The 9212-nt window shown below is 43.1% G+C and overlaps 1 protein-coding gene across 1 annotated transcript in view; it reads right to left on the bottom strand.

Annotated features, from left to right (window-relative positions):
• MAPRE2 (microtubule associated protein RP/EB family member 2) overlaps positions 1 to 9212 on the bottom strand; it is a 118394-nt gene that overhangs the window by 108391 nt on the left and 791 nt on the right. The gene's annotated exons all lie outside the window — the stretch shown is intronic.

The raw sequence follows: 9212 nt of genomic DNA, 5'->3' as shown, positions 1-9212 counted from the left end.
AGTTGTATGAGCCCCTAATAAAATGTTAAAAAAAAAAAAAAAAAGAATTGGTAGGAAGGAGAAAAAAAAAATTTTAGATGCTTTCCAATATATTGTACCATACTTAACTCATTGAGTTAAAACAAAAGCTTATGTCCTGTTAAAGTGCTAAATGAAACACCCACTGATGGATTAGGTAATGTATTGGCATAGTTTTAATTTTTTTAAATATAAAAGGCTATACTTTATTTGCCCAGGTCTGATCTTAGTAATTTCTTCATGACTATCAGGTAAATAAGGAGTCCCGGTGGCAGCGTTGAGTAACTGCCAGGTTGCTGGTTCGAACCCACCAGGCACTCATCCAGAGAAAGTTGATATACTATATTATTTTTAGCCTAGTCATGGTCAATACAGATATCATAAAAGAGTCGAGTACTTTATGCAAGGGAGAAGTAATTTTCTTACCTCCTAAGGCACTTAGCAATGCCCAAACTTGTGTCTCCAGGTTGTGTTAGATCTGTTCACAGAGAGGGCTTGGCAAGGTAATGCACCACCTCCAAACTCGGTTTTACTTACAAGCTCCATCTTGAAAGTGTTGGACAACGAAAGGAGTGGTAATACGGCACTTGCCAAGTATCAGCAGCACAGCAACCGCAGGATCGTATCAAGACAACTATGCCTCTCTTTTGAGGCTTCAGTGGCTTACGGTAGTGTTTTCACCCTTGATGGGGGAGGCTCAGGTGAGACTCCTGGCCCAAGCACCTTGTGCACAGCCACCACCTATCTGCCTCTTGGTGAAGGCTTGCCTGTTACTATGGTGCTCAACAGGCTTCAAGGGAGCTTTCAGATTGTGATGGAGTAGGAAGAAAGGCCTAGCACTGACTCCTGAAACTGCATCAGTGAAAACCCCATGGGACACAATGGTCCAACCTACAACCCAGAACGATGATGGCGGAAGACCTGGCATCCTTACAGTCCCTTTCCTAAGGGATGACAAGGAGCCTAGGAAGGCAGCTAGCAACAGTAACCCCCCTCTTTTACTACCTTTGTCATTCATTTCAGCACACTTCTGCACCAATAGCAGCACATTGCCCCCTACAGCAGATCAAAGTAGACATTCTCTGTCCTTTATATGTCAGGGCTGTTTTGCTCAACCTCCTCCTCCACCTTCTCCCACAGGTTGTCCTTGCTACCAGAGGCTCTTTCAGGAGGAACAGGTACATTATTTATCAATGTAGCACAAGGGCCGGCATGAAATTTAGCATATAGTAGGAGCTCAATAAAAGTTCACTAAAGATTCTGGAGACTATCATGATCCGAATTTTACCTTGCAAGTCTGGCTAGACCAGAGGATGTACACTGGTACAGATAGGAACTGGAAACATAGGGAATCCAGGGCGGATGATTACTTCAGTACCAGTGGTGTGAGTGGTGATACTGGGAGGGTAGAGGGAGAGTGGGTTGGAAAGAGGGAACCGATGGCAAGGATCTACATGTGACCTCCTCCCTGGGGGACGGACAACAGAAAAGTGGGTAAAGGGAGGCGTCGGGCAGGGCAAGAAATGACAAAATAATAATTTATAAATTATCAAGGGCTCATGAGGGAGCGGGGAGCGGGGAGGGAGGGGGAAAAATGAAGACCTGATGCCAGGGGCGTAAGTGGAGAGCAAATGTTTTGAGAATGATGAGGGCAATGAATGTACAAGTGTGCTTTGCACGACTGATGTATATATGGATTGTGATAAGAGTTGTATTAGCCCCTAATAAAACGATTAAAAAATAAAATAAAATTCATATTAATAATAACTGTGTAAAATAAAAGGATGAGATTTTTTTTAAGCATTACATTATTAGCCACCTGAGTTTTGGCATTCCAAAATGACAAAGGGGGAGTTGATGGGAGAGGAAAAGCCCATTTTCCGCTTCACGCTCTCCCCATTTGCGGAGCACCAAATGAAAGCAGTGCAGGGACTCATGGAGGACTTGAAATAAAGGATACGACTGTTTATGAGCAAAGTAAACTGTGAACATAAACAACGTAGATGCTTCTGGCATTTTTGACAAATCACCTCCCAGGGTCTTACCAGGAAAGAGGGACATTAAATAAAGTGCACACGATTAATGCCTTTAAAAAAAGGGTAATAAAGCAAAAACAAATACTACTTCTAGAGAAAGTAAAATGGGGAGTCTACACTGCAGCTACACATGTACCTCACACAAAGAGCACTGCCATTTAGGGATTACGCAACTACAAACACCAGCCCTGACTTTCAGGATCGATTTTGTACACATCTGAAATGTGGACCTTTGCAAGGTCTCTGACAGAAATTTTAGGGCAAAATGCCTTTAGCAAGCACTGCCTTGCTATCAAAACGACACATAAGACCACAAGTTTATGATAGATTGTATTGCCAATGCATGTTAGTACATGGTATTACTCCTCCCTCTTAAATCCCTCTCCTGCCCTATTTCTTTTCTGTTTCACCTCTTGGTCAAAATCAGGTACTTTTGACATAATTATTTTGCTTGTCTGAACCAGGTAAAGCCATGTAATAACAGAAAGATCAACTTCTATTGTTATTATCTATACTAGACCAGATATGTAGAAGGAGCTCACTACTCAAAGCAACCATTAGCTTGGCCCCAAACTATTAACAGGGCCATCTTATGTATATATCGCCTTCTGCTACTCTAAGAAATCCATCCACTGCCATCAAGTTGATTCCAACTCATAGCAACTTAGGGACCATATGGGGTTTCTGAGATAGAGAGCCTCACTTTTCTCCCAAGAAGCAGCTAGTGGATTTGAACTGTTGGCCTTGCAGTTAGCAGTCCAATGCTTAGTCCACAGCATCATCAGGGCTCCTCTCTGCTCTTGAGGAAAAACAAAATAATGCTTGAAACAAGAAAGTTTGTCCTAGTTCAAGTAAGTAAAATGATAAGTAGATACAAAACTGAGAATGCACTAGTTGTTTTCTTTCTTTTTTAAATTAAACTACTAAGGAGGAGGCCTGGCATCACAATGGGTAACTGCATGGTTGGTGGTTCAAACCCACCGGCCATTCCTTGGTATAAAGATGAGCTTACTTCCTCCAGTAAAGGTTTATAGTGTTGGAAACCCTATGTAAGCCCACTACGTGTCCAAATTAACTGACAGCAATAGATTTTGGGGTGGTGGGGGTGGTTTGGTTTGACGGCACAAGTTAGCATGCAGCTGCTGTCAGTGGTTTGAACCCATCAGCCCCTCTCCTGGAAAAGAGACCTGGTCATGTGCTCTGGTCCGTGTTTCAGCCTTGGAAACCCCTCAGGGCAGTGCTACTTTGTTCTGCAGGGTCACTCTGCGCTGGAATAGGCCCAGTGGCACACAACACGCACAACAACACAGACATTACTCCTTGGTGACCTAGGTGACCTAAAAACTTCATCATCCTTCATCAGTTATTTCTTTGAAAAATGATCACATTTAAGGATGCATTTAACAAACACATGTATACTTAGGAAACATTTCCTTGATTCATACTCTAAGACAGTCCTATCATTTTTGGTTTTTCCCATGTGAACTGTAGGTTTCCACTTTGAAAGAATTCTCTGAATACAATATAAATGCCAAGTGCCAGAAACACCAAGATAAACAATTAGTATTTTAAAATGAGCTGAAAAACAAGGTTTATGGGATGCCAATGAGATATCTTTGGAGAGTTACAAGAAAAAGGCCTACTGGCTCAGTACAACATAACCAATTTACCTTTACAAGGGCTGGTCGCTGAAAGATAGGCTAGTCAGGAAAAATTAAACTAGTTTAACACTATATATTCATATCTACCAAATACACACATATTATCATGGCAAAATATACCTTTTATGGGAGAGGAGTACACATATTTTTTCTTTTATAATCAAACTGACAAAAATTAAAAACAAACAAGTCAAGGCTACCCAGGCCAGACTCTCAGCTCGCTGTAGAATGCCACCAGTGTGATTCTCCTCTAACTGTAAGAAACCAGCACCCCGATGGATGGGACCTTCTGAGTGGTCTCACCTTTGCATCTTAAGGCATTAAGTGAAAAGGGAGGATCGCTTAAAATGAGGTATGAGAAAACTTGCTTCCGAGTCTGGAAGCTCAAAATAATGTGGACTTTTATACCTTGGCCAATATTTGAAGCCACATTACAATCACAGGTGTCTAGTCCAAACAGCTAAAATGCATGGCTAATCGAAAATGTGGAGGTTCGAGTCTATCCAGAGGTGCCTTGGAAGAAAGGCCTGGTGATCTACTTCCAAAAGGCCAACCAAGCAGAGACCTACCCTGATACACATGGGGTCCCAATGAGTTGAAGTCCCCATGAGTCAGAGTCAGAACAAGGGCAGCTAGCTGCCCTGAGTACCAGTCCTATTATGAGGTGAGGCTATACTGATTGTTTCTACTTAAGGGGAAGAGCCACTGAGCCAAGGAACATCTACCCACCTTAACCCAATCTCCACACGAGTGGTTCCACATTCACTCACGAAGGACTGTATGTTTTCTACTGGACCCTGCAAGGTAATGGACCGGAGGGCTGCATTTTCCTATTAACTTTTCATAACAGGAAATCAATTTTAACATGCAGCTCTGGCTTTCAGTATGTTGTTTTTCTACTAGTACGTTTTCAGTGCCTTCTCAATTTCAAGTTCCAATGGCCTTCCTGACTTTCAATGCTCCTTAGCCTCTTCACCACATGTTCCATCTCTGCCCAATGAGCAGCCAGGCCAGACCAGTAAGCACTGTGAATCTTGGTCTCCTGCACTGTTCGTTAGCTTCCTGAGCATCGTGGCCTGGAGGTGATCTTCTACTTTGACTCACTCTGAGATCAGGAAACACAAACCACTTTTGGTATCAGATTAGACTAACTATTCGCAGCAAAGGAAACCGGTTCCAAAATGAGCTGTTTACAAGACTGCCTTTTCGTGGTCTCGGTTGTCCTTCGAGGGTCATGGAGCACAGATCATGGCTACAGAAGACTCAAATATTCGCTGAATTCTCCAAACACAATGATATATTTAGACTAGTCCCAATATTTACCCCCTCAATTAATTATAAGCGCTAATTCCCAGTGCACAAGGAAATCAACCACCAAAATTCCAGGACAGTTCAAAGCACTGCTCTGCTAAGGCCATGCTCTGTAAACAGATCCTGCTGCTGCCAACCAGCTGCGAACAGGGGAGCCTCTCCCACCAAGGCCCAGAGCAGATGGGAGGTGCCCAGTGGCTAAAAGAGCACCATCCCACTGACCGAAGCACCCACAGAGGATGAAGAAGAGACGTTCAAATACTGGGTACCTGATAAAGCATCAAGCCATCCCTCGATTTTGAGAAACACTAGGAAAAAAGTCAAGGACAAAAGCCATTACACGCAAGGGAAGCTAGGCTTCTGCTGTCTGTAGCTAATGTTTTAGGGAGGAGTTGAAATCTCCATTCTGATAAAAACAAGTCTCTATATGTTTCAACTGAATAGAACACTTACACACACACACACACACACACACACACACACCTACCACCCCACCTACCCCCCCCCCAGACACTCTTGGACACACGCATGGTTTTCGGTTTTCCTTAACAATGGTTCATATTTTTGGAAACTGGCAGGGTTTGGGGCTTAAATTTTGGTTTTGCCTCCCAGCCCCCACTCCCCCAACACATTTCCTGGGACCAAGTAATTTCTTTCTCACAAACATACGCTACTGTAGTTGTATGTTCAAATACCCATGTGGAAACGGTCCCCTCCACATATATATTAATTCTTAAAAGTTGGTGTATGTAAACAAAGATGGGGTGGGCAGAGGGCCAGTTAATAAATCTCATTTCCTACAGGCATCTGCATGAAACAGAGCAATGGGGTGGGTAGCTCCTCTGGGGACCCATCCGCTCTGTGAATTAAACAGTGTCACTTCTGGTGGCCCACACCACATTTGTCTTGTAAGCACCTCTTAAAATACAGGGGTTTCAAGTGCTCACATACGCAGCCAGGATGTGGGGTCGAGGGAGCCTCGCCCTGTCCACAGGGCCCTACAGAGCATTTCTACTCCTGCTCTGTTGCACGGAAACCTCTAATCTCAGGGTTCCCTTTCCTAAAGGGAACCTGCTTTTCAAATCAACAGGCACACTGGTTTCAATCATGATTTACCTCCCACCCTACTCCAGGCGGTGGAAATTGGCTCTGTTTAGAGACACCTGGGTCAAGCTATCTGGGTCATGAACCATATCTGACTATGTTTGACAGAGAATTGAGGGCAAATGATAGGACAATGACATCTCCTGCTTGGAAGAATGGCTGCTTGGCCCCTGAATGGGCTAGAGAGCCCCTCCTTCTTGCTCTCTCGGTGGCTTCTTCTCTGACTTGTGCCTCCAACTACATAAGGACACCCAAGTTCCATTCAGTGGCCCTTTCCAGTAATAACAGTGGTCTTCTTTTATTGTGCACAGCTCTTTTCCTTTAAGGGACTTGCTGGGAGACTCAAACGGCCATGTCCTGGCTACTCAGTGGAAGGCTGGTGGTTTGAGGTACTTTATAACCGATGACCTACTTCCCCCCAACCAGCCACTGTCAACTCCACGGAGGCCAGTTCTACTCTGACACACAGAGGGTCACTATGAGGCGGTGTCAACACAATAGCAACGGAAGATTTTTGTTGTTTCATTGATAGGAAATCCTGGTGGTGCAGTTGGTTTCCTTTGTGCTGTTAACCACAGGGCCAGCAGTTCCAAACCACCAGGCGCTCCCCAGGAGAAAGAAGAGGCTTTCTACTCTCAGGAAGATGTCTGAGTCTCAGAAACTCACAGGGGTTCTACTCTGTCTTACTGGGTCACGCTGCATTGTAACCAACTCAATGGCAATGAGGCTGTTTTTTTTAACTTTGTAAGAAATTCTTTAAATATTTAAAGTCAACCTCACAAACACCTCTATAAGAATGGGGCTATTATTATGTGTAATTAGCACACATAGGAGGGGAAAAAAACCCCAAGCTAAAGATCTTGAAGACCGACTCAAAAGGCAGGGCAGGAACAAAAAAAGAGTTCAGGCGGATCTCCCCAGGGCTCTGGGCTCATCCAAGTCCCAGGTGGGCCTCCAAAGACCTTCCCAGCATGCCTCTTTGTTGAGGGCTAGACGGGCTTTACAGCCAATGTAAAGTTATTGGCTGTAATTCTTTTATTGGGTTAAATTTTGCTCTGGCTTTTAAATTACCTTCCAAGTTTTCTCAGCAATTAGGTGGCTGTATTATTCTGGCATCAGGAAGCAAAAATGATGATGGAATGCTTCATTGATACAAAATATAAGGTATGAGTCGCATGTTTCTTTCCCTGACATCCCTCGAAAAATTAAGTAGTAGTTATATCACACTGGTCATCCTTTTTAAAAGGAATGCAGACAGGGGGAAACACCAGGTGGGTCTGTTTTCAGGTGCACCTTTTAAGAAAGACATTTTAGGATTTCAGGTAACCTATGAAAGCCATCACAATAGCCTGCAGGAATCCTATTATATAAAAGATGAACGCAATGATCCTCTTGGTAATCCAAATGTGTGTTCAGACAGATCTTTATCAAAAATGAAGGTTCTGTTCTGTTCTGCTTTGTCTTACTAATTCCAGATACCAACTACAACCAGGGCTTAGAAAGAAAACTAGGAATAATTCAGAAATAATTCAGAAAATGAAAATATTTGGATTGAATTAAAGAGAGAAATAACATTTCATTTGAAAGTAATCATTTATCACCATAAGGTAGCATTTACATTTTACCTTTCTGCCAAGTGATTTTTCCATTGACAGTTCAAATGTGTTCATAGTAAGTAATAAAATGCAACTAAGCAACTTCCTCTGGCCCAAAAGGTAAAATTCAAATGCTTTCCTGAAAGCAATTGCTATTTACATCCAACAGGGCTCAACAGATCATTTACAAAATAAGAGGCTCAAATGTATTACCTCTACAAACAGTTTAAATAACAGTTTTTAAAGCAACTCATGTTATGTTTGTTGGTTTGCTTTTTAAAATTTTAAATGCTCACAGAGGAAAAAGGTGGAAGAGGAAGGGGGCAAAAGGGACGCAATTCTGTGCACATGCACACACAATCACACTCTCACTGCAATCCTGTCAGAATGGTCTACAGAAGTCCAGTCCTGGAAGTTGTGAACCGATTTTAGTTTGTAGGAAGGGAACAGCAAGCACTTGGAATCTGCAAGGAGGCCATGTCAACACATTAGTTGGAACCATATGGTATGAGATTTTGGTGACCTCATGGGCACAGCCAAAATTAACTCCAAGTACTTATATAACTGCCAGAGACGACAGGGCAAAGGTTGCTTAGAGCTCTGTGTGTGTGTGTGTGTGTGTGTGTGTGTGTTGAGTATACAAAGGGTACATTTCTTTGGCCAAAGAGAAAGGAAGTGAGGTACTTGTGGTCCCATTTTGTGATGTGCAATATTTCAGCATATTTATGCTTCCCATCATACTCTCTTGTATGTGTAGCTGAAAGCTTTATAAAGAGTTATTTCCTGTTATCACTAGCCCAGAGGATGCTCTTTAGAGGTGTGTGTGCGCTGCTTCAAAGCAAAAGCATTGTTAGTGGTTTTATCAAGGTAACGTTTAAAAATAACTGCTCGAGTACAAGAGAACTTCTGAGGAAATAAGACCATGACCGAAGCTGTCAGTCTCCCTTCAAGTCTGGCTTTGGGCTGCACTAAGACTCTAACTGAATTCTGCATTACATTGTTAGCCTTATCAAACAATGCAAACAATTTTAATGAGCTTATCTATTGGAACATATTGCCAGATATGTTAATGCAAAAAGGATGCCAAGCGTACAGGCCAACTCATTAATCAAAAGGCTCACAGCACAGTGACCAAGATCGGTTTCATCCTCAATCAAACCTCAACAAATACCAGGGATTACCTTCCTCGTGTAAATAACAAGGCAGGGTTCCCCCACCCATGCGGAGGCCATAAACTCAGAAAATGGATAACAGCGCCTGGTTAACCCCCCAGTCTCCACCCCACCCCCACCCCTCAGGTCCACTGCAGTTCAGTTTCTTTCTAATAAACGTAAAGGTTCGACGGGGAGATTTTTGGTGAATGTCTGACACCGTGACCTCTGCTGTCAATCCTTGCACCAATCAGCGAGCGGCATTCTTACAAAGCTCCATCCATCTGGCGGCTTAACATCACAGACTGCAGCTTCATCGAGAGGATTCCATCTTTC

This window comes from Echinops telfairi, unplaced genomic scaffold (assembly GCF_000313985.2).
Source record: "Echinops telfairi isolate 266 unplaced genomic scaffold, ASM31398v2 ScPeMD7_7400;HRSCAF=8409, whole genome shotgun sequence".
Lineage (NCBI taxonomy): Eukaryota > Metazoa > Chordata > Mammalia > Afrosoricida > Tenrecidae > Echinops > Echinops telfairi.
Note: the sequence above shows the minus strand (reverse complement) of the source record. Positions and strands in the feature narration are given on the sequence as shown.